Raw genomic sequence first — 26,698 nt, forward strand, 5'->3', positions numbered from 1 at the left:
GGTCCTTGCATTGAACCACTGTTCCGTGAGCACCGCCAGGAGTAATTCCTGAGTGCAGAGCCAGGAGTAACCCCTGTGCATTGCCAGGTGTGACTCAGACAGCAAATAAATAAATAAAAGCTACCAATTTATTTCAGTCTAAAATAAGCAATTGGAGTTTGAAAAAAATGTGTGTAATATTTTATTGCAAATCACTATAAATCAAATAATGTTAAACTAACCATATGTTAAATGCAAATATTACTTACAAACTTAATTTCTTTAACAACATGAATCTCTGTTTTAGCTCCAATAGCCCTTCCAATGTGTTTAATTGCATATTATAACTGAAAAATCTGTAAACGTGTAAAGCTGTAGCCATTTTCCATTATTATTTATCTACATATAATTCTTATTTAGAAAAATCTTTCCTTTTACTACTCTCAAATAAAACTTTAGTAAATTGTCAGTTTTCCTAATATAAAAATCTTTACAAAGTCCAATAAACTCCTCTCTCTATTTATAGATTCATAGAGATTTTAATCTGATTATACAACTCAGCAGGCATCCACTTTAGTAGGAACTAAATGTAAAACCCAGAAACATTCATTGTTAGAATATCCCTAAAACCTTGTATTGAACAGATCATAATACTAAAAGAGCTTCCAGAGGGAAGGGGGGAAAATACAATCCCATTATTACATTATTTTCTTGACATTGGTTTTAAGAAAAAAGTTCCATGACCCATTTTAGTAGCAGTTTTCCAAGTAAAGCTTATAATGATTTCTGGCCTCTGCCCTTGGGTGATTTCCAAGGGAATTAGAAGCATATATCACCTTGGCTGCTATGTGATATAACTATTTAGTACAGCTATGAAATTAACTGTTCACCCTTAGCCCATGGTTTAATAGGATCCAAGCTTGATATCATGGATATTGTTTAATAAGTCAAAACACGAATTCTTTGCTTTATGAAGTTCAACACTGTAACAAATGCTGACCACTTGTTGCTTTTGTCCAGATTCCCTTTTTTGCTCTAAAACTTTCTTCCCATTTATTTAACAAGTATCATTCACTGAGTGTGTACTTTGTGCCAGGTGCTAAGTATTGAAATATAATTGAGAAGCAAATAAATCACTATTTAGAGAATAGTGAGTGCCTTTCCAGAAAACTGCATAGCATTAATGCTTTTTCTAAGATTCTAGGTAGAACTTAATGCTTTTTCTAAGATTCTAGGTAGATAGATCAAGTTCATCAGAAATTTCAGGCTATTTTTTTTTCAGTCATCTCAAAATCTTTTATTTATAATATTTATATGGTAGAATGACTAAAGAATCAAATCATTCTGTTTGCTGTGAAATCATTGTTATTAAGGAAAAAATCTTATTTCTATATCATGCTCTTTTCCAGACTATGTAAACCTACAAAACAGCATTTATTCATACTAATGTTGTGGTGTTTTAGAATCTTCATCTTGTAATATGACTTTGCCTCATTGTTTTTCATGAACTGGAGGTGGAAAGGAGGCGGGGGAAAATTAAGAAAGTTAGCAACTTTGTTTCAATGTATCACAAGCATCTTTTGCTATGTGTCCCCACAGTACTCAACACACAAATTTATATATTTCAGATTATTTTCTATAACCTTCCTTTTCCATTCCAATTTCTAATTCCTACCCTATAATTTCTAAGTACATATAATTACTACTTCAGGTGTTAAATTCTACATTTGCAAGTATCTACACCCCAGCCCTCCAAAACAAAAGACATCAGCTAGCTAAATACAATTACCACATTATAAATGTGCAAATTTTAGCAATAGTCACAGTCTAAGAATATTCAACATGGTCTTCCTCAAGAAATGGAATGAAGATATCTAATCTACATTTTGCTTCAATAGTTAGGGTCTTAGGATACTTTTTTTAAAAATAAGCCATCAATCTACAAATGCTAGGAAACAACCCAAAAAAAGGAGATAAAACAAGAAAAATAAGTATTGCTGTATCATTATGCACAACCTTTCCCCGGTTCTGCAGGGGAAGTCATCCTCTTGATTCTGAGTTCAATGGTCATTTGTTTAAATAGAAAAACAGCTTCCTGACCTTGTGGTGCTTGTTCTAATGGGAGAAGCAGATAAGTACTTTGTTTCAGTCACCTTCTCTGTCCCGAGGACAAGGGACGTAGTGTTTATAAACAATGCTGCATTTGTCTTTGCTATAAATAGTTTCCTGTATTTAATGTGCACTCTGCATATAGCAGCTGTATGTGCCACCACAGTCTACTTGTAGTCTTCATGTAAACTGGGAGAGTCCCATTCTCCCCGCATTGGCACCAGCACTGGTTGTTCTTATTCTTTTTGATGTGACCCAATCTCTGTGGTGTAAGGTGATATCTCACTGATGTTTTGATTTGCATTTCCCTGATGATTAGTAATAGAGAGCATTTTTTTTCACATGTGTTTTGTCCATTTGTATTTCTTCTTTGAGGAAGTTTCTGTTCATTTTTTCTCCCCACTTTTGGATGGGTTTGTAGGTTTTCTTCTTATAAAGTTATACCAGTGTCTTATATATCCTGGATATTAACCCCTTATCTGATGGGTATTAGGTAAATAATTTTTTTCATTCTATAGGCTGTCTCGGTCACAATTTCTTTTGAGGTGAAGGAGTTTTTTTTTTTAATTTTATTGAATCACTGTGAGATAGTTACAAGCTTTCATGTTTGGGTTACAATCACACAATGAGTAGAAGAGCTTCTTAGCATAATATAGTCCCATTTGTTAATCTTTGCTTCTACTTGCTTGATCAGTGATGTTTCATCGTTGAAGATGCCTTTAGCTTCAATGTCATAGAGGGTTCTGCCCACATTTTCCTCCATGAACCCATATTGATTCAGGTCTGATATTGAGGTCTTTAATCCATTTTGATCTAAGTTTTGTGCCTGGCATTAGACTGAGGTTTAATTTTTTGCATGTAGCTGTCCAGTTCCCCCAGCACCACTTGTTGAAGAGGATTTCCTTGCTCCATTTCATATTTCTTGCTCCTTTGTCAAAGATTCAGTGGTCATACATTTGACGGTCTGTGTCAGGATATTCAACTCTTTTCCATTGGTCTATGGGTCTGACTGTATTCCAATACCATGCTGTTTTAATTACTACTGTTTTGTAGTACAGTTTGAAGATGGGGAAGGTGATGCCTCCCTTCTTCTTTTTCCCAAGGATTCCTTTAGCTATTCGTGGGGTTTTATTGTTCCATAATTCAGTAATGTTTTGTCTGTTTCTTTGAAAAATGTCATGGATATGGATTACTTTTTACTTAAAACATATTTAATAGCATTTAATTTTATATGTTCATATTAACAGCATGATTATACTGCTTTTTAAAAGATAACTAAATAAGCACCATGCCCCTTATTTTCTTAGCACCCAGGGGGAAAATACCTGATTTTATTGTTGACATTAAAATGAGAACATGAGCCAGGGTGAGAGCTCTAGGAGATGGAGTACCTGCTTTGCATGGGCACGAGGAGTAACACTTTCCCAATGGAGCACCAAATTGTCAGACCTGCACCACAGACGGTTGAGTACCCCCAAGGAGTAGCCAGTACCCTAATCCCAGCACTCTGAAAACACCCAAAACTTTAAAAACTAATTTAGTGCTATATTAAGTTCCTCCCTGGTTGGGAAGTTTCCTTCACTTTCTCTTCCACTTTCTAATAAACATTTCTAATTTTTTTGATTAAACATTGGACCAGAGAGGTAGTATACAGGTTAAGGCACATATGTAGCCACTATATGTAGCGAATTTCAGTTAGAACCTCAGAAATGCACATGGTCCTCCAAGCATCACCAAGAGGGATCCCTGAGCACGAAATAAGGAGTAAACCCCGAGCACCAGACTATGGCCCAAAATATAAACAAAATTTTTAACTGAATGAGGGACATAAAGAGCAAACATTTGCAGGTAACTTCTACTCTTACCAGAAATTGTACCAGGCACATATATGTCATGAGCTTCTTTTTTCCCCACTCTCTCTTGTAATTTCAATTATATGCTCCTAATCTGTATTTTTTACATCTTTTAAAATGCATAACTCAGGACTAACAGTCCATACCTAGTCTAGGATAAGTCCTGATTTATTTTCTTAGGCCTAATGTTAATTAGGGTGAAAAGTGCCTTGTAAAGACAGCACATCTTATGACAAAAAGCCAGTTTTTAAGGGTCTTATTGAATCACAATCAGGCTCATTATTAATCTTTTAGCACATCACTTGTCAATTTATACTTATCATAGTTATACATAAAAGGCTCCAATTTGTTGAATGTGACCCTCTGTTTTCAGAAAACCTCGACTTTGTTTAGAAGGAAGCAGGTTGATGCTTGTAATGGTTTAAAAAAAAGGAACTTAACTCAATTATTTTAGGGGCAATGTCTTTAATTTTTCACTTTACTTATTGTCAAGTGCTGATGCATATTGACAAAAGTACAAATAGATTATTTTCAAACTGTCAGGAAAGATTTTTAATCTATAATAAACAAAGAAAGTTTGTATCTCCAGAAAAGTAATGAAACTCTGTGTCAAGATGAATTTAGCACTAGCATTTGCTGCAGATTTAAATCAATTCAGATAGCACTAAATAAAACAAAACAAACAAAAAAATACAAGGGAAGATTCAGAAACATTGATCATGGCCAAAATACGCCCCAACACTGTTAAGAGGTTTACTTCAGTAATATCTGTGGTCATTGACTAGATCAATGAAACTCATTCTTTCAAGAGCATCCAATTATGGTTTACTGTAGAGTGATCATTCTAATAAATCAGCATACTTTATATAGAGTTAGACAAAGCCAACATGCAAGTTAATAATACTGCATGAAAAATCTAAGATCGACTCCCAGCAGACTCAAAAATTATCTCGTAATAAATTATTTCACTTAAGTTTGATTCATAGATACAAACATTTCAAAGGCCTGCCTTTCTGAACAATAGTTTATGGCTAGTAGTATTAATAGACTTTGATGAAGCGCATAAGAGAAGGGATCAATATACCTCTGTCATATTTACACAATTAAAAAAGGCATGTTCAATGAATGCAACTAATATGAATTAGGGTCCTATATTATTATAAAGTTAGAAGTATTATTTTTTTCCCAACTACTCATTCCTAACTGGTCATTTGGAAAATATATCTTCTTAACAGAACTCAACATATAAAATACAATGGTCTGGAATACACATAGAGTAAGAGGAATATTAGAAATAAAATGAATCACATTAGTTAATAGCGCTTGAGAAATTTTCCCAAGAAATATCTAAAATTATAACTAAAGAATACTCAGTTGACACTAAGCAAAACACTAATAAGAACAGATGGCTTAGGATTCTTTAGGCACTGGTATGGAATTCAGACATTGAACCAAAGTTGTTCTGAAACCCTCTTATGTAATGTATTAACAGTTATAGTTTATTATCAAAAATTAAAACAAAATCTAATGTTATCTAGTCAGTTAGATGAGTGCAAACCGCCAATTCTTTAGCATCCAAAGAGGACTGAGACACAACATGTTGGTGAAGTTAATTCATGATGATTGATGGCAAAACATTTTCAGAAGTGAGAAGAAAGTTCTACAGATGCACATCAAGAATCTCACGGGAATGGCTGTTTTCCTCTGGGATCATGGGCCCTGGAATGATCCAAGGAGCTGAGAGACATAAGCTGAAGGATCTGGACAAATAGATACAGTCTTAACACCTACAAATAGTGAAGTAGGGCTACATTATGACCGGATTTAGTATTAAATTTAGGAGCTGAAGAATTAGACTGCCGAAACAGAAATGCCAAGTTACCATTGCTTTGCTTTATAAGCAGGGAGAAGGAACAATTTATTAAAAAGTGGTGGGGCTGGAGCAATATCACAGCGGGTAGGGCGTTTGCCTTGCACTCGGCCAACCTGGGTTCAAATCCCAGCATCCCATATGGTCCCCTGAGCACTGCCAGGAGTAATTCCTGAGTGCAGAGCCAGGAGTAACCCCTGTGCATCGCTGGGTGTTACCCAAAAAGCAAAAAAAAAATGTGGGTGACAAATGAAACGCAGTGCAACAAAGTGGCATGCTTATGAATTTTGGAATAGAATAAATCTGGGTTTCTAATGAGTCAAAACTCACTAACTACATCCTGCTTTGCCTTAATAGTCTCAGCTATAAAATGGGGAGTTTGGTTTAATTTTTAATAGTGTTGTAAGAATTTGGTGAAAGTATATGAAAAATATCTATGTGATGCTCAAAAATAAATGTAATTCAAGTCAATCCCATATCATATACTCACATTATAACTCAGAGCTATAGCTATAAAGGAAGTACAATTGAATTGTTTCATCTTTAAATATTCCTGTAAAGGGAAGTACTGAGAGGAACTTAATACAGTGCAATTTATTTGATTGATAACCCCAAAACCTTAAACCAATGATTGTTATCTATAGCTGCTAATGTGCTTTTAGAATACCAATGCTATGTCATACTCTATACCAGCATTTCTCAACTAGGGCCTAGATACTACTGAGGTCCCAGATTATTTTGAGGGGTCACAGACAAAATTATGTGAATGGGGGAGCCACAGAAAATAACTAGGGTACCAACTAGCAAGACAGGTAACTCATAGGAATGTAATAAAATGTGAAAGGGGTCACAGTCAGTAGGTAAAAGGTTCAGAAAATATGTGCTAGACAATTGGTATATATGTGAGAACAAATTCCAGGCTTCAGTTTCTAAATCTTCAATAGACTATGTCACCGATATGGAGAACCATGATGTACTATATGTCCCAAATGATTTGGCCTACTACCCTCTTTGTAGAAAAAAAAGGCAGTAGTCCCATGAAAAACTACCTTATTTAGGTGAAACATACAGAAGGTGCTCCCCAATGACACCCAAAGTTACAATACTACCCATCATTCTAGCCATGCCCCCATCCGGAAAGAGTGGCATCTCCCACTTTGGGAAACACTAACATATAGACTCTTTGGGGTTGGGTCATTTTGGATTACTATGATTTACTTAGACACTCAAGATGCATCCCATTAACCTGATAGTAGTTATCCAAAAATATGAATCCTATTAGCAAAATTTGAAAGAAAAATAGCTCTCTCCGCTGCTGCTCAAGCACGATCCCGGAGGCAACTGAGCTACTTTAGACACGAGCAGCTCGCATTAATGCCTCCAGACTGTGAGCTGAGCCATGGCCCCACGCGGCGCCAGCAGGGAAGGGTTTCTCTCTCCAGGCTTCTCCATCATATGAGCACCATAAAAGGGAAGTAAAAGCTTGCAGTGATGCAGTTTCTGGCAGAATTTTCCCTGGACTTCATATAAAAATCCAAAACCGCGCGGCCGTGACCTAATATCTCTTAATTGTTGGCAATGTGAAACGGTTCCTTTTTAGCAGGTCTGACTGTGGGGGGAAACTCCAAACAATAATACTGAGTTTTTTGTTGAAATATTGAAGGTAATCAAAGTAGCAGCCATTTCTCTAGACTGTGAACTAAGCCATAGCCCCACGCCGGCCAGGAGAGGAAATATCCCTCTTTCCCGGTTCTTTTCCCTTTTCAGGGAGAAACGCAGCGTGGCGTCCACCATATTATGAGGTCTATTAAGCAGGCACGAACTTAGTGGCGTGGGAAGGGGAAGGAAAAAAAAAAACTATGTACTTGGAACAGCGGGACGCTTGGGCAGTCTCGGGCCGATACCAGTGCACGCTCCAGCGAGATTCAACCCGGGTGGCCACACTTTTGTGCTGGCACTTTGCTGCTGATCAATCAGAATCCGGAGGCTAACTAGACTCCTTTTGGTTCCAGAAACTGCTTACAGCCATGTCCCTAGACTGTGAACTAAGCCATAGCCCCACGCCGGCCGAGGATGGAAAATATCCTTTTTTCTTGTTGGGCAGCGTGGCATCAGCCATTTTATGAGGACTATTTATTAAGCAGGCACAAACTTGGTGGTGCGGTAAGGAGGAAAAAAATATTTATGTACTTGAAACAGTGGGATTTCATATCTCTCCATTTTCAGCAATGGAAAACTAATTATCAAATGCTTCCTTGGCAGTAGGGCTGTCTTTCCTGGGGAGAAACTCCAACAATAGTGAGTTTTGTGTTGAAATATGGAATGTAATCAAGGTAAAAAGAAAATGAAGTGAAATTTATCAATTACGCAGGTGGGGATGGTGGGGGGTGGGGGTTGGGTGGTATACTGGGGTTTCTGGTGGTGGAATATGGGCACTGATGAAGGGATGGGTGTTTGAGTATTGTATAACTGAGACATAAGCCTGAGAACTTTGTAACTTGGTGATTCAATAAAATAATTTTTTTTTTGGTCTTTTTGGGTCACACCCGGCGATGCACAGGGGTTACTCTTGGCTCTGCACTCAGGAATTACCCCTGGCGGTGCTCAGGGGACCATGTGGGATGCTAGGAATCGAACCCAGGTTGGCCAAGTGCAAGGCAAATGCCCTACCCGCTGTGCTATCGCTCCACCCATAAAATAAATTTTTAAAAAATGTAAAAAAAAAGAAAGAAAAATAGCTTACTGTTGAACAGATAACCAACATTTGGTAAAGAGACTTCCAAATTCTCTGGCACCAAAACCTAGTTACCAAGACTATTTCTAATCTTCTCATTTCTTGATAAGAAACAATGAAACTTGTAACACTAAAGTCTATAAAAATGAATTATGGATGATATAAAAATGTATTAACTCTATATTTTCTAAAGTTTATTCTCTACATACCCCAATTATAAATAGTAGATGTCTTGAGCAAAACACATCCTGGAGCTGATGGTGTGTGTGTGTGTGTGTGTGTGTGTGTGTGTGTGTGTGTGTGTGTGTGAGAGAGAGAGAGAGAGAGAGAGAGAGAAAGAAAGGGAGAAAGGGAGAAAGAGAGAAAGAGAGAGGGTAAACATATATAAGCACAATTTTATTGAGTTTCTCTTTTACTTTGCCCCCCACGACTTGCTCTAAAATTCCATGGGGGCAGTGTGCTGCTTATAGACGCAAGAGTTGCTATATAGTCATATGCATTTAGAATGTGGTTAAAATTACAGGGCAAGAGACTCTAGCTGTTATTCTGTCAAGCATTAGAGAAGAATGCCAATTATTAAAAACCCTGAACAATCAATTAAGATTGATCCTGGTTTGCTCTGCATTGATTCTCTTGGTTGAAATTTGGACAAGAGGGAGTGCCTCTAGGAGATAATAACTATAGAGTTCCTCCTGTCCATAATACTGGGTGCTGTGGTATATTGAACTCCATTTATAAGTGGCAGGTACTTCAAGATGCAGATCATTTAAATGTAAACAATTCTACGTGGGGGGAAAAAAAGCAAGAAAGGATGATGTTTCCTCTGAGCCAATATTTCACTGTAGCCTAAGATATTAAAACTTTATCACTAATAACATTTTTAAAGAAAACAAGTCTTACTGGATGAGAAAAATATAAATTGATAGGAGCTGATATTTGATTAGTTTAATGCAAAACTGACCTACAGATTGAAATTCTCTAATGACCATATTGCTGCTATCATGTTAGCTTCTGGCCTTGGCTACCTCACTGTACCTCAACGCTCTCATTCCTGACCACCAAATTCCAGGAGATAACCATTAGCTATTATGCTTGAACTGGCATATTTTCTATTTCACTCATTTGACTCTCTGTATAACGTCAATTTCCAGTCCTACCTACAGCCAGTACCACTCTTCACCAACTCATTCTAAAGGCCACTTACCATCATCATGGTTAACTCACCTCTCCACTCAGAGAAGGCAACATTGGGATTACAGTGAAGACTGTTTAAATCAAGTAGGCCAATGACTCTTGATGAGTGACTTTATATCAACATTATTGGCATATCTAGAAATGTTAGAAATGCACATTCTTGTGCCCTATCTTAGAGTCTGCTTCAACAGATATGCTGTTAACAGCCAATATGATCATGCTAAATGTGGGACCCACAGGTAGTACAGCAAACTTTGCTCTGAGATCTTTCTGTCAATGACTGTCCCTTTATATTGGAGGGTGGGTGTGGATGGTCTGGTAACGTACCTACTTTTGCTCTCAGAATTGATGTTAGCCATTGCCCAACATTACAACCACACGTTAAGTTGGTTACCATAGGCCAAAGATTAATGGTAAATCATTACTAAATTTTCTATCTCAAGCTCCAATAGATATTTTTAACTTTTTTGTTTTGCTCTGTTTTATTGGGTCACAGCTAGCAGTGCTCAGCTATTACTCCTGGCAGTGCTCAGGGGGTTGTAGGTGGTGCCAGGGATGGAACTCAGGTTAGCTGTATGCAAGGCAAATATCCCACCCATTGTACTACTGCTCCAGCCCCACCTATTTTTAATCTTTTAATGAAGTTTTGTCTTTGTCTATTAGGTGTTATTTATCAAGATATGGACAACAGGTGGTTGATTACTGTGCCTTAGTGGAGAGCTGATTCAGAGTGATTTGCCTATCTGCTTGTATAGGCAGAAGGAAAAATCAGATTACTTGTGAACAGAAGCTTTCAAATAATTGTCTCTAGAATTTTTTGCTGTTGGTTTTTGGGACTACACTGGCAGTGCTCAGGGCTTACTTCTGGCTGTGCATATAAGGATCACTCCTGCCAGGACTCAGGGAACTCTGTGGGGTGCTGAGAATTGAATCTTACAAGTCAGTCATGTGCAAAGCAAGCACCTATCTGCTGTACTATCACTCCTACTCCACCTAGAACGTTTCTTAAAGAATGCAATGTACATGTATGGCTGAAAAACTTTTCTAAAGGATAGTAGTCCAGCTGAAAGGAGAATGTCAGGGACTCAATACTTCCTGAAGTACTAGATGTATGAACTAGAACAATTAATACTGAGCTCAGGCGCAGTTAGTAATTTTTTTTTAATTTTTATTAGTGAATCACCGTGAGGTATAGTTACAAATTTATGAACTTTTATGTTTTCATTTCAGTCATAAAGTGATCTTTACATCCTTCCACCAGTGCCCGTTCTCCTCCACCAATGCTCCAGTATCCCTTCTACCACCCCCACCCCAACCGCCACCACCCCACCCTGCCTCTGTGGCAGGGCATTCCCTTTTGTTCTCTCTCCTGCTGGATGTTGTAGTTTGCAATAGAGGTACTGAGTAGCCATCATGTTCGTTCTATAGTAAAGTAGTGATCTACTTATCTGCAAATAAAGCATGACCTTGATAGAATCCTGGCAACAGGAATCCAACCAGCCACTTTTTTAGGGAGTAGCATCTAAACCAAGGTAGAGCAGCTTAAATCTCTAGACATAAAATTGGAGAATTGAGGGACTAGACAGAACAATAGCAAATATATTATTGTTCTCTCATTTTATAGACTGGAACATTAAGCATAAATATATTAATGTTGCTGATGCAAAACTGAGGCTATGTTATTCATAAGGAATGAAAAAACTGAAAGTAGGCGCAAAGAGCTGACGCATTTGTTTTGCATATGAGTGCCCTGAGTTTTGAATCCTAGTATCACATGGCCCCCAACCACAATTGCAAGTGAGCCTGGGACACCAGCACAGAGAGCAACCACTGCAATCCAAATGGCATGGCCAAAATAATTTAAAACAGAGACTAGAACTCAAGACTCCTCTCTTCTACCCACGGGCCTCTTACTACGTGATGGTCAGATATCTGAGACCTGCCAGGACTCCAATCAGGCCAAGCTGGAGGACCCGTTGTTAACTCACACCAAGGGTTCTTCACACGCTGCCTATGTGCCATGACTGAAATTAAGACAGAAGTTGTATTACTGACATTTTATAATTGACTTGAACATCTTTTAAGAGTTGAGAGTGACAGACCAACACCAGGTCCTAGTTAGAGCAGATCCTCACTAGATGATCCAAAGTGCAAATAATGATTCACACTTTTGATAACCATAAAGAGGGCCTGGAAAGACAGTACAGTGTGCAGGGCACTTGCCCTGCATGCTGCTCACCTGGATTCAATCCCTGGCACCCCATATGTCCCCTGAGCCCCAACAGGAGTCACTCCTGAATACAGAGTCACGAGTAAGCCCTGAGCACTGCCAGGTGCAGCCCCTAAAACAAATAAACACAAATAAATAAAAAAAAGTGTAAAGAGCATGATTGATAGCACCAAAGTAATGATTACATCCATGTTGTAACATAAATTAAAAGAGTAACAATCAATCCCAGCACTTATCATTCTCAAAGTTCCAAGGTGAAGTAGCCCCGGAGCACTTCCAGAGGTGGTCCAAAAACAAAGCAAGGAAGGAAATACTTAACACAGTGACAAAAGAAGAAAATTAGGATGTAAAATTATGTGCAATATGTTTTCAACCATATCCAAATTATATAAATTTCTATCTTATATTTGCAAGAATCCTGGTGAAAGTTATTCAAAATATTGATAGTGTTTATTGTATATATTTAAGGAAATATTTATATTCTTATTTTTAGTACTTAATTATGTGATATATTTTATAATCTGAACATCTATCATTTATATTCAGGCTAAAATGTGAGCAATAAATTTTTACATTGGTGCTTTAGTTAATAACTCTCTTACTCAGAGGAAAAACATATATTTTCAGCACATATTTCTACATATACAACACAAAAAGCAAATTATTCTGAAAACAATACATTTCATATACTCCAAAAAAGTGTCCTATATAAGTCCATTAAAGAATGTAGTTAAAATTTAGTTTTTGAGGGGCTGGAGTGATAGCACAGCGGGTAGGGCAGTTGCCTTGCACACAGTCGACCCGGGTTCGATTCCCAGCATCTCATATGGTCCACTGAGCACCGCCAGGAGTGATTCCTGAGTGCATGAGCCAGGAGTAACCCCTGTGTATCGCCAGGTGTGACCCAAAAAGAAAAAAAAAAGTTTAGCTTTTGAGATCATTTAAATTGCAGAACTCGAAGGGATGAGTAACTGTGATTAAGTCAAGAGAGCCTTTTGGAGCATCTGAGTAACCTTAGGAATTGCATTCCTCCAAAACTGTAAAAGCCACATATGGCAATGATTTGATTTAGAATTATCAGATACAATCACTATCATCCTGTTGCTCATCCATTTGTTCAAGCGGGCACCAGTAACGTCTCTCATTGAGAGACTTATTGTTACTGGTTTTGGCATATCCAATACGCACGGGTAGCTTGCCAGGCTCTGCCGCGCGGGCTCGGTACTCTCAGTAGCTTGCCGGGCTCTCCGAGAGGGGCGGAGGAATCAAACTCAAGTCGGCCGCGTGAAAGGCGGAAGCCCAACTGCTGTGCTATTGTTTCAGCCCATCAGACACAATATTTTAGCAATAATATAAAAATACTAGGGACTGGAGCGATAGCACAGCGGGTAGGGCGTTTGCCTTGCACAGGGCCAACCCGGGTTCGATTCCCAGCATCCCATATGGTCCCCCAGCACCGCCAGGAATAATTACTGAGTGCATAACCAGGAGTAACCCCTGTGCACTGTTGGGTGTGACCCAAAAAGAAAAAAAAAAAACTTCTGACAGGTTTGGTGTATGTTTTTATAATTGTATATCCTTAATTTAAAAGCCTCTTCCGATATTGTAGTGACAATAATTGCTATTTATAATAACATAGTTAATTAACTCAAAGTCCTCTCTGGAATAAGACAAGCTTAAAGAAGATAAAAATTACTTTTTTTTATTTTAATAGCCTCTTACGGTAAAATAAAAGATGAGTTCCTTTGAGAGGTGATTCTGGGAAAGTTGGGGCAAATTGAAATTAGAGAAATCTATAAATCCTAAAGTCTGTTGCCCTTCAGGACGCAGTGAGATACTATCAGATAACTAAACTGCTAGATTCAGAAAGAGGCAAGATTTAGGACAGGAAAAGATAAGATTACTGTGAGTCAACCAGGTTGAAAAATAAAGAATATCTGGAGTTGGATATTCTTTAGGCGGCAAAGGGGAAGGTGGCAGGGAGAGGGTAAGATAGGGATAAAGAAAAATGTCATAACATTAAGGTCTTTGTAAGTAAATTGAAGAAATATCATTTTTTGCATATATTCTAGTCAGTCAACGTTTACTGTATGCCTACTCCAAGCAAGGTGAATGCTGTAGCTGTGTGTGTTATGTGTGTGTGTGTGCATGCGCGCACACACACGCGTGTGTGCATGCGTGTATACATGTGTGTCTTTGTGAGAGAGAGATTTGTTGTACAGGAAAGGGAGAATCTGTAGGACAAAAAGACTAAGCTTCTTCATATCCTCTCAAAAGCTCTTGCTCCTAAAAAACAGAATGTAAGACATTAGATTGGAACTAAAAAGAAGTAGGAGACACGATAGGCTGATGTGGTCAGCCATGCCTTGGGGTACAGTGCAGCTCTGACAGAAACTGCTAGTGACAAAGAAGTGACAGAGAAACTGCGAAATTGCAGGGAGTGAGTGCCAGGATAATTATTAATTGGAATAATGGAGAAGAGTGTGGACTGCAGGCTACACTACATAAGAGGAAAACACATCAATGCATGAGTGAGACATGCATGTGTTCACATAAATGTGCATGGGTGTTTGCTAAAGAAACTATAGAGGAATATTCCCTTCAAAAACAAACTGAAAGTAGATGCCTACATGTGAAAAGAAAAGGAAAGAAGGGAGCTAAGACAGAAGTTAGATCTCGTGAATTGTTTCTTGGAATTGACTATGACAACTTTGTAAATGCTTTATATAATTTAAACTTAGATTTATAAAAAGAGGACTCCTTTAAAATTGAAAGTGGGTGCCACAGAGACAGTACAGTGGCTAAGGCACTGGCTCTTATGCACAACAACTGACTCTGGTTCAACCCTGGTCATCACAGATCAAGCCCTTCCAGGAGTGACCCCTGAGCACAGAGCCAGGAATAGGCCAAAAGTAAAATAAAAGTGCATATAAGTCAGCTGAAAAAAATCCATCTACCTATTTATAAGAGGCAGATTGTAAGAAAATCTACCTACAATAGGTTGGTATAGTCTTGTCAATTATTTTAAATTACTTTAAAACTAAGAATTGAACAGTATAATTTCAGTAGCATAGATTAAGAAGGGGAAATATTAAAAATGCATTCAGTTTGAGTCCATTGCTAAAAGTCCTGAGTAAAAATACTATAGAGAGGCAAATAATAACACACACGTATGTATACCTACAGAGAGATAAAATGCTAACACACAGGGGCTGGAGTGATAGAAAAGCGGGTAGGGCATTTGCCTTGCATGCGGCTGATCCGGGTTTGATTTCCATCATCCCATATGGTCCCTTGAGCACCGACAGGAGTGATTCCTGAGTGCAGAACCAGGAGTAACCCCTGTGACCCCTGTGCATAGCTGGGTGTGACTCAAAAAGCAACAACAACAACAATAATAATAGAAATAATAATAATAAAATAAATGGTAACACAAATAAGTGATTGTTTATTAGGCTAATGCTATTAGGAAACCAGATTTTCATCTTAGAGAATAGAGATACAATCATAAAATCAAAGGAATTAAATAATAACCTACAATTTTTTTCTTTTTAAAAAAAATTTTAATCACTTTGAAATAGTTACAAGCTTTCATGTTTGGGTTACAATCACACAATGATCAAACATACATTCCTCCACCAGTTCACATTTCCCACCACCAATATCCTGGGTATACCCCCTTTTCCCACCCTCCCCCTGCCTCCATGGCAGACAATATTCCCCATGCTCTCGCTCTACTTTTGTACATTATGGCTTGCAACACAGACACTGAGAGATCATCATGTTTGGTCCATTATCTACTTTCGGCACACATATCCTATCCCGACTGATTCCTCCAGCCATCATTTTCTTAGTGATCCCTTCGCTGTTCCATCTGCTTTCTCCCCTCTGCTCATGAGGCAGGCTTCCAGCTATGGGGCAATCCTCCTGGCCCTTGTATCTATAGTCCTTGGGTATCAGCCTCATGTAATGTTATTCTATATTCCACAAATGAGTGCAGTCCTTCTATGTCTGTCCCTCTCTTTCTGACTCATTTCACTTAGCATGATACTCTCCATGTCTATCCATTTATAGGCAAATTTTATGACTTCATCTCTCCTAACAGTTGCATAGTATTCCACTATATAGATATAAAAAGTTTCTTTACCCAGTCATCTGTTCTAGAGCATTTGGTTTGTTTCCAGATTTTGGCTATTGTGAATAGTGCTGCAATGAATATATAGGTTCAGATGTCATTTTTACTGTGCTTTTTTGCATCTTTGGCACATATTCCCAGAAGTGGCATTGCCGGGTCTTATGATAACCTACAATTTTATATTTGTATGAGAAATACCAATACACATTCATAGTTAATTTCTTGGTTAAAATTCTATCAAATTTCGGGCTGAAGCGATAGCACAGTAGGTTGGGCATTTGCCTTGCACGCAGCCAACCCAGGTTCGATTCCCAGCGCCCCATATGGTCCCCCGAGCACTGCCAGGAGTAATTCCTGAGTACATCAACCAGAAGTAACCCTTGTGCAAAGCTGGGTGTGATCCAAAAAGAAAAAATATAACTATCAAATTTGCCAATTAAAAAGATTCTGAACCAACAATAAATCAGTGGCAATGACACCCCAGGATACATGGTATGATTTTTAAATCTCCTTTCCCAATGGAAAGAGTCAAGGATGGATCAGAAATTATTCAGAAAGTACCCAAGGTATCTGATTACAAATGATCTATAGACTCATATCAAAGAGACATGTGGTTCTTTCAGCTGAAAATGGGACACGACAAATACTAAAACAAAAAAATTATGACTGCAAGGCTAGAGAGATAGTACAGGAGTTAAGACTCTTGCCTTGCAGGTAGCGGACCCTGGTTCAATCCCTAGCACTGCACGTGGAGCGCCTGCCTGAGACCTGCCAGGAGTTATCCCTGGGCATAGAGCCAAACATAAAACCTGAGCACACCAGGTGTGAGAAAAAAAAAAAGAAAAGAAAATTATTGCAATGCACTGAAACTGCAACTGCACACTCATTTAGGTATACATTACTTATATAAAGAGAATACAAATATTTATCTTAATTTTATCAAGAAACTCAGCTTGAATCCCAATTCCACTGCTAAATAGTAATATGATCTTCAGCAAGATATATTACTTCAATGTCTCAGCCTTCTCATCTATAAAATGGAATTTTTTTTTAATATGGGAGAGAGAAGCTGGAGTGATAGTACAGCAGGTAAGGCACTTGCCTTGCATGTGGCCAATCTAGGTTCTATCCCCAGGTCAACCTAGGTTCTATTTGACTCCCAACTCCAGGGCCTCTAGGAGTGGTTCCTGACTACAGATCCAGGACTAATCCCTGAGCACCACCACATGTGGTTCAAAAAACAACAATGAAAAACATCCTAAAACATGGGAAAGACAGTTTAAGGGTTTATATGCTTCCTTTGCACCAGCTGACCCTCATTTGAACCGGGCACCAGATACAGTCCTCAGAAGTGATCCATAGGTGTAGAGCCAGAAGCAAGCCCTGAGTACAGCTTGGTATGTCCCAAACTCCTGCCTCACCACCCCACAAATAAATAAAATAAAATAAAAAGCTAATGAATAAAAACCAAAGTAAACTAATACACAAGTAGAATTATTTTAAATATGAATTCCATCATGGAATAGTAATTTTCAGTGGAGGAGTAATTTATTAACAGAAACTACAAACACTCAACACTATAAAATGCAGTTCATATTGCACACTTCTAAAGTAGTAAACTTATTTCCCAAGCTTTCACATTACCATCATCATGGGTCTAATACATAAAGAAGCATATCTGTATACAATTGTTTCCCAAAGTTCCACTATGTGTTCAATTGAAACATTCCTTTTGACATAGGAAGGTATATAAACTTTCTAGTTTTTCTTTTCAATCACATTCCAGTCCTCATTTTACCTTGTGCTTTATGAGAAGAAATATTTAGCTCTATCATTCCTTAACACCATCAGTGTACCTGAATCCCCCTGACCCCTGGTCCCATTGCTTCTCATATCTTCTCTTCTTGGGAAAGAAAGAAAGAAAGAAAGAAAGAAAGAAAGAAAGAAAGAAAGAAAGAAAGAAAGAAAGAAAGAAAGAAAGAAAGAAAGAAAGAAAGAAAGAAAGAAAGAAAGAAAGAAAGAAAGAAAGAAAGAGAGAGAGAGAGGAGGGAGGGAAGGAGGGAGGAGGAAGGAAGGAAGGAAGGAAGGAAGGAAGGAAGGAAGGAAGGAAGGAAGGAAGGAAGGAAGGAAGGAAGGAAGGAAGGAAGGAAGGAAGGAAGGAAGGAAGAGAAAGGAGGGAGGGAAGAAGAAGAAGAGGAAGAAGAAGAGGAAGAAGAAGAAGAAGAAGAAGAAGAAGAAGAAGAAGAAGAAGAGGAGGAGGAGGAGGAGGAAGAAGGAAGGAGGGAAGGAATGAAAGAAGGAAGGAGGGAGGGAAGAAGGGGAGGGAGGGAGAAGAGAAAGAAAGAAAGAAAGAGAGAGAGAAAGGAAGGAAGAAAGAAAGAAAGAAAGAAAGAAAGAAAGAAAGAAAGAAAGAAAGAAAGAAAGAAAGAAAGAAAGAAAGAAAGAAAGAAAGAAAGAAAGAAAGAAAGAAAGAAAGGAAAGAGAGAAAGAAAGAAAGAAAGAAAGAAAGAAAGAAAGAAAGAAAGAAAGAAAGAAAGAAAGAAAGAAAGAAAGAAAGAAAGAAAGAAAGAAAGGAAGGAAGGAAGGAAGGAAGGAAGGAAGGAAGGAAGGAAGGAAGGAAGGAAGGAAGGAAGGACAAAGAGAGAGAGAACTATTGAATGAGTTCATTGAATACATATACTTTTTAAGTTTTAAGTGAATTAAATCTGGGAGAAAGTGGGCTACAGCTACCAATACACCAATACATGATTGGCTGAGATGTATTTTTCTTGTTAATCACTTGAACACATAAAGAAATTATCTAGCAAAACTATTTTCCCATAAGGAAGGTTGGCTATCCTGAATGGAGGCAGAGAGCACCTTGATAGCTCCCTGTGCATCATTAACAGAAAGCAGTGACTCTAAGAAGAAAAACGAGGAAGAAGAAAATCAGATTAAATAATTAGTGTCAATTAGCTCCAGCAAGATCATTCTATAAACAATTGGTCTCCGGTGCCCTGCTTAATTATGTGAGACTTCCATGTTCCTTACCAAGCCTGCTTTGATTCATGTTGACTCTTGAGCTTCCCGGAGGTATAATTAATTATTGTCTTGTAAATAAACCCTTGATAATTAATGGAAACAGAAAACAATACAGTACCTAAAAAAAAAAAAAGGATTCAAGGAGAGGACCTTGACTATGCGACTGACCTTTGCAGTATTTTCTGGCGCAATCCACAAATATGGTGATAAGAAAGGCTGGAGGTTGTGGCTGAAAGCTGGCATGCGGAACACGTCCTCCCCACTTTACATACCAGGAAAGAAAACACTTTCTGGTGTGTTGCTTTTGAAAATGTTTGGCATTCACTAGACACCATTCTAATTTGGTCTTGAACCTAATTAAAAGACATTCTCAAACACCCAATTTAAATAATCAAACCGTTTATGTTGAAGTTGTCGTAGATGGTGCATTCACAATACACAGACACACACACACACAAAAAAAACACTAAAATAAAACAGCATTTTTTTACTCAGGTGTAATTTTAAGAGCTAGCATCTTGTCTTAACCACCAGCTCTTAAGTGGCATTCTAATCCCCTATGGAATATGGTAGATTCCCACAAAGCCATCAGCTCCAACCACATAGTTCAATATTTTCGATATTTTACATATCAGTGAGGGCAGTTTTTTTTTCTTGATTAGGACCTATGAATTATATATTTGGGTTTTGGTTGTGTTTTTATGTTTGGTTTATTTTAGCTTAGGTCCTGAAAAGCATTGCAATACTATATGGGAGTCTCTTTTTTTTAAGATTCATTAAAGTTTGCCATTTTACAGGACATATATATATATATATACATATATATACACACACATATATATGTATGTGTGTATAACATCTTTTAAATTTGGATATGTGTATATGTATATATTTCCTACAAATACCAGAAAACTCCAAACCATGGTCATATGTGCACAACTGTCATGTTGGGACAGACCATTTAGGGAGCTTTATGGGTTGGTCCACATTGGCATCTATACTCAGAATTCAAAATTACTTACAACACAAAATCTATTCAATAAATTCTTGCAGCCCCAAATTCTAATACTAACAAAGCCCCAACATCATATTTCTCTTAGCATACTCTTCTTTGAAACCATAACTGGTGTGAAGGCTGAGAATTTTGGTCTCTAGTTCATTTCATTTCCCAAATCTTCATTGTCTAAGGGAGTCTTCTTTTCCTTTTCCTTCCTTCCTTCCTTCCTTCCTTTTCTTTCTTTTCTCTTTTCCTTCTTCCTTTCTTTCTTTTGGACAGGGGTCACATGAGTATATGAGGCTTTACATGTTTTGGTGTTACAATTTCACAATTTCACACCTCTGAAATATAAGCTACCATAAGGGACTCACCCAAAATTCCTATACCCCTCTACTATAGTCCACTGGGTTCTCCACGTTGGTTATCCCCTTGTCTCCTGCCTGGTAACCTCAGTTTTGCAACCTGAGTCCGTGGTCTGTTTCCTCTGGACTTGACTGTTTTTCTTCTGGACAGTGACTGCTTTAAGTGAGACTGATAAAGTATGATTCTATTTAATGCCACATATTAACTATCAAGTGAATAATGTGAACTAATAAAATCATAATTTGGGGGGAAATGTTTCATTTTTTAATCAGCTATCAAACTCCATTTAATATTAAATAATATTGATGAACTTAACTTTGTAGAGAAAATTCATGGAAAAAATTTAAGTAAAACTAGAAGCTAAAACCAGCTCATGTATTTTAAATAAGTGATTCATCATGTCTAGAAAATTTAAGATTATTGAAAAATAAACCTCTAAGACATAAACATAAAGCATTATATCATTTATTATATCTAATAGATTTTTCTAAAATGACATGGAAATGTTCATAATAATTACTTTTAAAGTGATGCTGTAACATATAATTGCTAATAATCTACCTCATTCTATAGTTTTGCAGTTTGCCCAATCTTATCAACTTTTTTTATTATAGCATTTTTCTGATCAACTTTTAAAATGGGTATCTATAAGCAAAGATTAATGAGAAAACCATTGAAGAGAGAATGATTAGGAAACATTTCTTATAAAACACATATTGTGAAAGTGATATTTTATATATTTATATAGCAATTTATATAGCATTATGTATTTATATTAACATGGACTCAATTACTTATTTCAACATTTTTGTGTCTTATCAAATTTCAGGAAACATATAATGAGGGGAAAAATTTTTTAAAAGGTTAAGAGTTACATAGTAAGTTTTATTATATATAATGTGAAGGGAAGCCACCAAAAGTCAAATGTATTTCTGTCACCAAACAAATGAACTACTTATATTAAATGCTTCACATGTATAGGACAGTAAGTATGCCTGATGGAAAATATACAGCAAAAGAAGAGGTAGGCTTCTGTACAGAATTCAGTGGAGTCAGAGATGAAACTTAGAGACTCGGGGCTGTGCAGTCAAAGCAGACAGCAGGCACAATGACATGTTAAATTACCCACATGATGTATAGCTTAATGAACCCCCTTGTGTTGATCACGCTTGGCATTAATCAAGAGCCATGAACAGATTCCCTTATTTTCTCAATGCTGCTCTGATAAACTGCAATTTCATTTAACCTTGGACAGCAACTTTAATAGCTTCCACGGGACAACTGTCGATACCTTCCTGGGTATACAGTGATTAAACCACAACCCAAGTTGCATGTCATGAATTTTCTTCATTTGAAATTAGAATTTTTATTCTTAACAACTATTTGCATAAAATATGCTGAAGACACTAAGACGTGCAAAGATTTGCACTTACTGGAAGTCTAAGTGGACTTTGCTATACTCTAAAATACTAATTACTATCATAATCATAAGCATGTTTCTTGCTTAGGTGTTTGTTTCACTTCTTTCACATTTCACTTTTGCTGGGCAGAATGGCACAGGAAGAAATTCAAAGGTGAAGTTCTCTTTGAAATAAATCCCTTTATCTGTCTAGGGTAGGAGTCCAAAATACGCCTCTTAGGATATTTCAGGTCAAAGAGCAGCTTTTCCCATTGACTCTGATTGGGAAATGAGTGATGTCCTTCCTCATTAAAACTGCACCTGTAATGGCCACCTAATATTACCAACTCTGACTGAAGATGGATTGCAGAATGAAACAAAACCCAGTTTCAATTTCCCTCCCTCATCTTAAACATATCTGATAGCTGGTCAAGTGCCTAAAATTTGAAGAGCATGGCTGGATTGAAGAAAAAAAGATCAGGCTATTTTTAAAATACATATGCCATCATGGTAAGACAATTCCACCCAACCTATTTTCTTGAAATTAGATGATATGAACTCTTTGATGTGAGGTTCAGAGGGGACGCAGCACTACTAGATAGAATCCACAGAGGGTTTGGGGGAGGGGAAATAAAATCATTCTGCTTTATTATGCAGGTCAGATTCTGGTCAGAAATCCCTCAAGAACCCACGTCTCTGAATCACAAGCTGTGGAACAGGAGCTATGTAAATTGGCAGAAGTAGGATTTTACTCTTGGAAGACAATCGGGATGACATAAAAGGCCAAAACCTGGTTTTCTGGAGCACATGAAAATAGCACATCTTGGACTAAGTACGTTACTAGTTAAGTACATTACTAGCCAACCTTCCTGGCCTTCAGCCACTTCATCTGCATGCCTGCAGCCACTGAACCTGCTGCTCTCTCTGCCTGGAATACTCTTCCTTCTTGTACTAATGAATTCCTTTTTAACTCTCAGATTTTAGTTTTGATGTCAAATCCCTACAAAGGTCTCTTTCTGGTACTCTCTCTTTCCCCACCAATCATGGCTGGGTTAAGTTATAAGACAAGTAAGATGTATTTAAATAAACAAGACCAGTTGATATAGTATTCGTGCATAAATTACTTGAAAAGGTTACTAAAGAATCCCTGGATCACAGTTTTCCATTCACAATGAAACACTGCTAAAGCAACTTAACAAATATTCACTGAGTTTGCAGTTAACTGCAGTGTTTCACTATGAGTATGAATTAGCAAAGCCTAATTCAAAATAAAGATATTTTAATAAAGATTTTAAAACACGTTAAGCAAAGCATAGAGCGTCTAGACTGTTCAAGATCTTGACTTCAGAGGAGTACTCAAATGATCCCATTGGCAAAGAAAATAAAAGCAGAAATAAGCAAGTGGGTCCACATCAAACTAAAAAGCTTCTGCACTGTGAGAGAAATGAGACCTAAAATAAAAAAGACGCCCCAGTAACTCAGAGAAAATGTTCTCATATCACACATCAGAAAAAGGGATAATGTCCAAGACATATAAAGCTTGGGCATTATCTCAACATTCAACAATAAGAACAGCAACAATAAAAAAACAATCCATATCCAATTAATGGGGAGAGGAGTTGAAAGGACATTTCTTCAAAGATTTCTTAAAGCCTAGGAAAAAATGTTCATCAACACTGCTTATGGGGGGGGAAAGTGCAAATCACGCTAACAATGAAGCACTCCTCATACCAGATACAGAATGTACATCTCACGTGTAGAGTGGCTTACATCAACAAATCTGGAAACAGTAAATGCTGGTGGAGATGTGACACCGCCCCCTCTTTCACCCCCCACCCCCAACCCCTCATGCAAAAAATCATTTATCCACTGCTGGTCAGATTGCTACCTAGTTCAGCCTCTTTGAAAAAGTCTGAAAGTTCTCAAAATGTTAAGAGTAGAGCTTCATTTTGACTCTGTAACTCAACTTCTGGTCATCTCCACATCCCTCTTCAATTTCCCTCCGCCCTCTCCCCACAAAACCAGAAAATCTAAAAGGCCCTATGCACACCTACGCACATTGTGTATTATTTGCAAGAGCCAAGATCTGGAAGTGCCCGATGACCGTTGAGTAAATAGAGAAATTGCGGTATATATACACAATGGAATACAACTGAGCTTTTCGAGAAGATGAAATCCTGCAATTTACTCTGACTCCACCCGCACTGGAGGAAGTCATGCTAAATGAAGTGAGTCAGAAAGGAAAAAAAAAAATAAAGAAACACCAGATGATCCATTCATTTGCAGAGCACAAAGCAACAAAGCAAGGAACTAATGTATTCCTATGAGTGATGCTAGGGGCAGAAGTGACAACAGGACAGGCCTTAGTATAATAGTGGAGGGATCCTGGCACTCATGTGGTTGGCCTAAGGTAGCAACATCAAAAGCATAAAACGCTAATATGGTTTCTAATTACTTTTGAAAAGAAAAATAATGAAATGTATTTATAATTAGTGTTTTAAAGTATGAATCCGTGTTACTTTAAGGGCAATACTCTGTGATAGTATGACATTAACAATAAATCTTATATGCTTAATGTTAATATGCTTCCTTCTAATATTCAAAACAGATGCCAGTATAAGTGTGCACTATGACGTATTAATTTTTCTTCGACAAGTGATGTCGTTTAATTCCAGTATTTCAAATACTTAAGAAATGCTGCAGCCCCATCTTACTTGGCTTAAAATTGGTTGGGGCCAGTCATGTTATAATATAATATAACATAATATATCACTGTCACTGTCATCCCATTGCTCATTGATTTGTTTGAGCAGGCACCAGTAAAGTCTTTCATTGAGAGACTTATTGTTACTGTTTTTGGCATATCCAATATGCACGGGTAACTTGCCAGGCTCTGTCACAGGGGCTCGATACTCTCGGTAGCTTGCCGGGTTCTCTGAGAGGGGCGGAGGAATCAAACTCGGGTCAGCAGCGTGAAAGGCGAACGCCCAACCGCTGTGCTATCACTCCAGCCCAATATAATATATAAGAAACTAAATGTTTCTGAAAATACTAATATTTAAGATATTAGTCATACCACAAGAATGAGAAAATAAAATATTTTTTAAACATCAGAGATTAGTGTCTCTGAATAGAAGAGTAGGAGCACAAAGATCTTATCCTTATTTTCTTGCTTACTTCACAAAGATGAAGCCTCTAGACTCTACATTCAGGGCCAAAGAGATAGGACAGCAGGTAAGGCCTTGCACACGGCCAACTTAGGTTCAATTCCCGACACCACCTATAACCCTTGAGCATAACAGTGTATGGCCCTTAAAATGAACAAAAAAAGACTCAGTATGGTAAAGCAATAATAAGGAGAATTTTAGAAATCTAAATTAAAACAAGTTGAGCAGGAGATCAAAGAGAAAGTGCAGGAGAAAAGGCACTTGCCTTACATACTAGTATGGCCGCCACTACCCAGTACCACGTATTGTCTTGTGGTCACCACTAGGGGGTCAGTCCTGAGCAGAGCCAGGAGTAAGCCCTGATCACTGCCAGGTATCGTCCCATAACCCCCACCCCCACCCCCACCCCAAAATAAATATAAAATAGCAGTACAACCAAAGAAATATAAAATAGCAGCCACACCCACAAACTGCCCCCGGCGCCGTGTAATCCCACCAACAGCCAACAACCAGAGACTATAACAGAGAGAGCGATGCAGTCTCTTGCCAACCCCCTCCCCCCACACACACACCCATGCCTGGCTGTCTTCACTTAGGCCCCTCAGAGAGGACGGGTTGCCTTTCCTCCCTGCCCCAAGCAGAGCCTTGACAGTTGAAGACCTCCAGAACCCAGCCACAGCCATGCTCATGGCCACTTGGACAAGCCTCAAGCATAAAGGGACTGGCAGAGGAACCCAGGTGTGCGGGACCCAGGGCTGAGATCTCCAAGCCTGCTCAGATTGGGACTGAGACTTCTCCAGCCAGACCCCCTATTTTCCAGTAGCTTGACAGCCATACCCAAAAACTGTCCCCGGTGCCCTGCAATCCCACCAATGGCCAACATCCAGAAACTATAAGACCAAGCTCCCGGAAGCGTGACATGTAATAGCCTTGTTCTCCCTCTTGGAGAAACTGACAAGCTACCAAGAGTTTATTGCCTTCATGGGAGAGCCTTGCAAACTTCCCATGGTGTATTCATATCCCAAAATACAGTAAAAGATGTATGCATACCTCTCAGAGAACCCTACAAGCTGCCGAGAGTATCCCGCCCGCACAGCAGAGCCTGGCAAGCTACCTGTGGCGTATTCAATATGCCAAAAACAGTAATGATAGGTCTCATTCCCATGACCCTGAAATAGCCTCCAATCATTGGGAAAGACAAGGAAGGAGAGGCTGCTAAAATCTCAGGGCTGAGTGTAATAGAGTCGTTACTGGTGCCCACTCAAATAAATCAACTAACAACGGGATGACAGTGATACAGTGATAAAGTGATGATACAACCTATCTAAATAACTGTAAGCTAGAGTGAAAATGCCTATTGCTGAAATACTTAAGAATTTTAACCTTCTAGGTTTAATAAAAACTGATCCTTAGAGGGTGGGGTTTAGCTCAAAGAACTAGTGTGCACACTTTGCATGCCGAAGACCAGGGTGGCATCTGCAGCACCCCGTTGTCCTGAACATGGACTAGGAGACCTACACAGCACCTAATGTGGCCTGAATACAGACAGGCAGAAAAATAATTGATCTTGGATATGTGATGGTAGCTCTCAGTGTTCTGACAGCTGGCCTATGCATTCATTTCTGTGTGGATGAATGTTAAGTGCTC

This window comes from Sorex araneus, chromosome 1 (assembly GCF_027595985.1).
Source record: "Sorex araneus isolate mSorAra2 chromosome 1, mSorAra2.pri, whole genome shotgun sequence".
Taxonomy (NCBI): domain Eukaryota; kingdom Metazoa; phylum Chordata; class Mammalia; order Eulipotyphla; family Soricidae; genus Sorex; species Sorex araneus.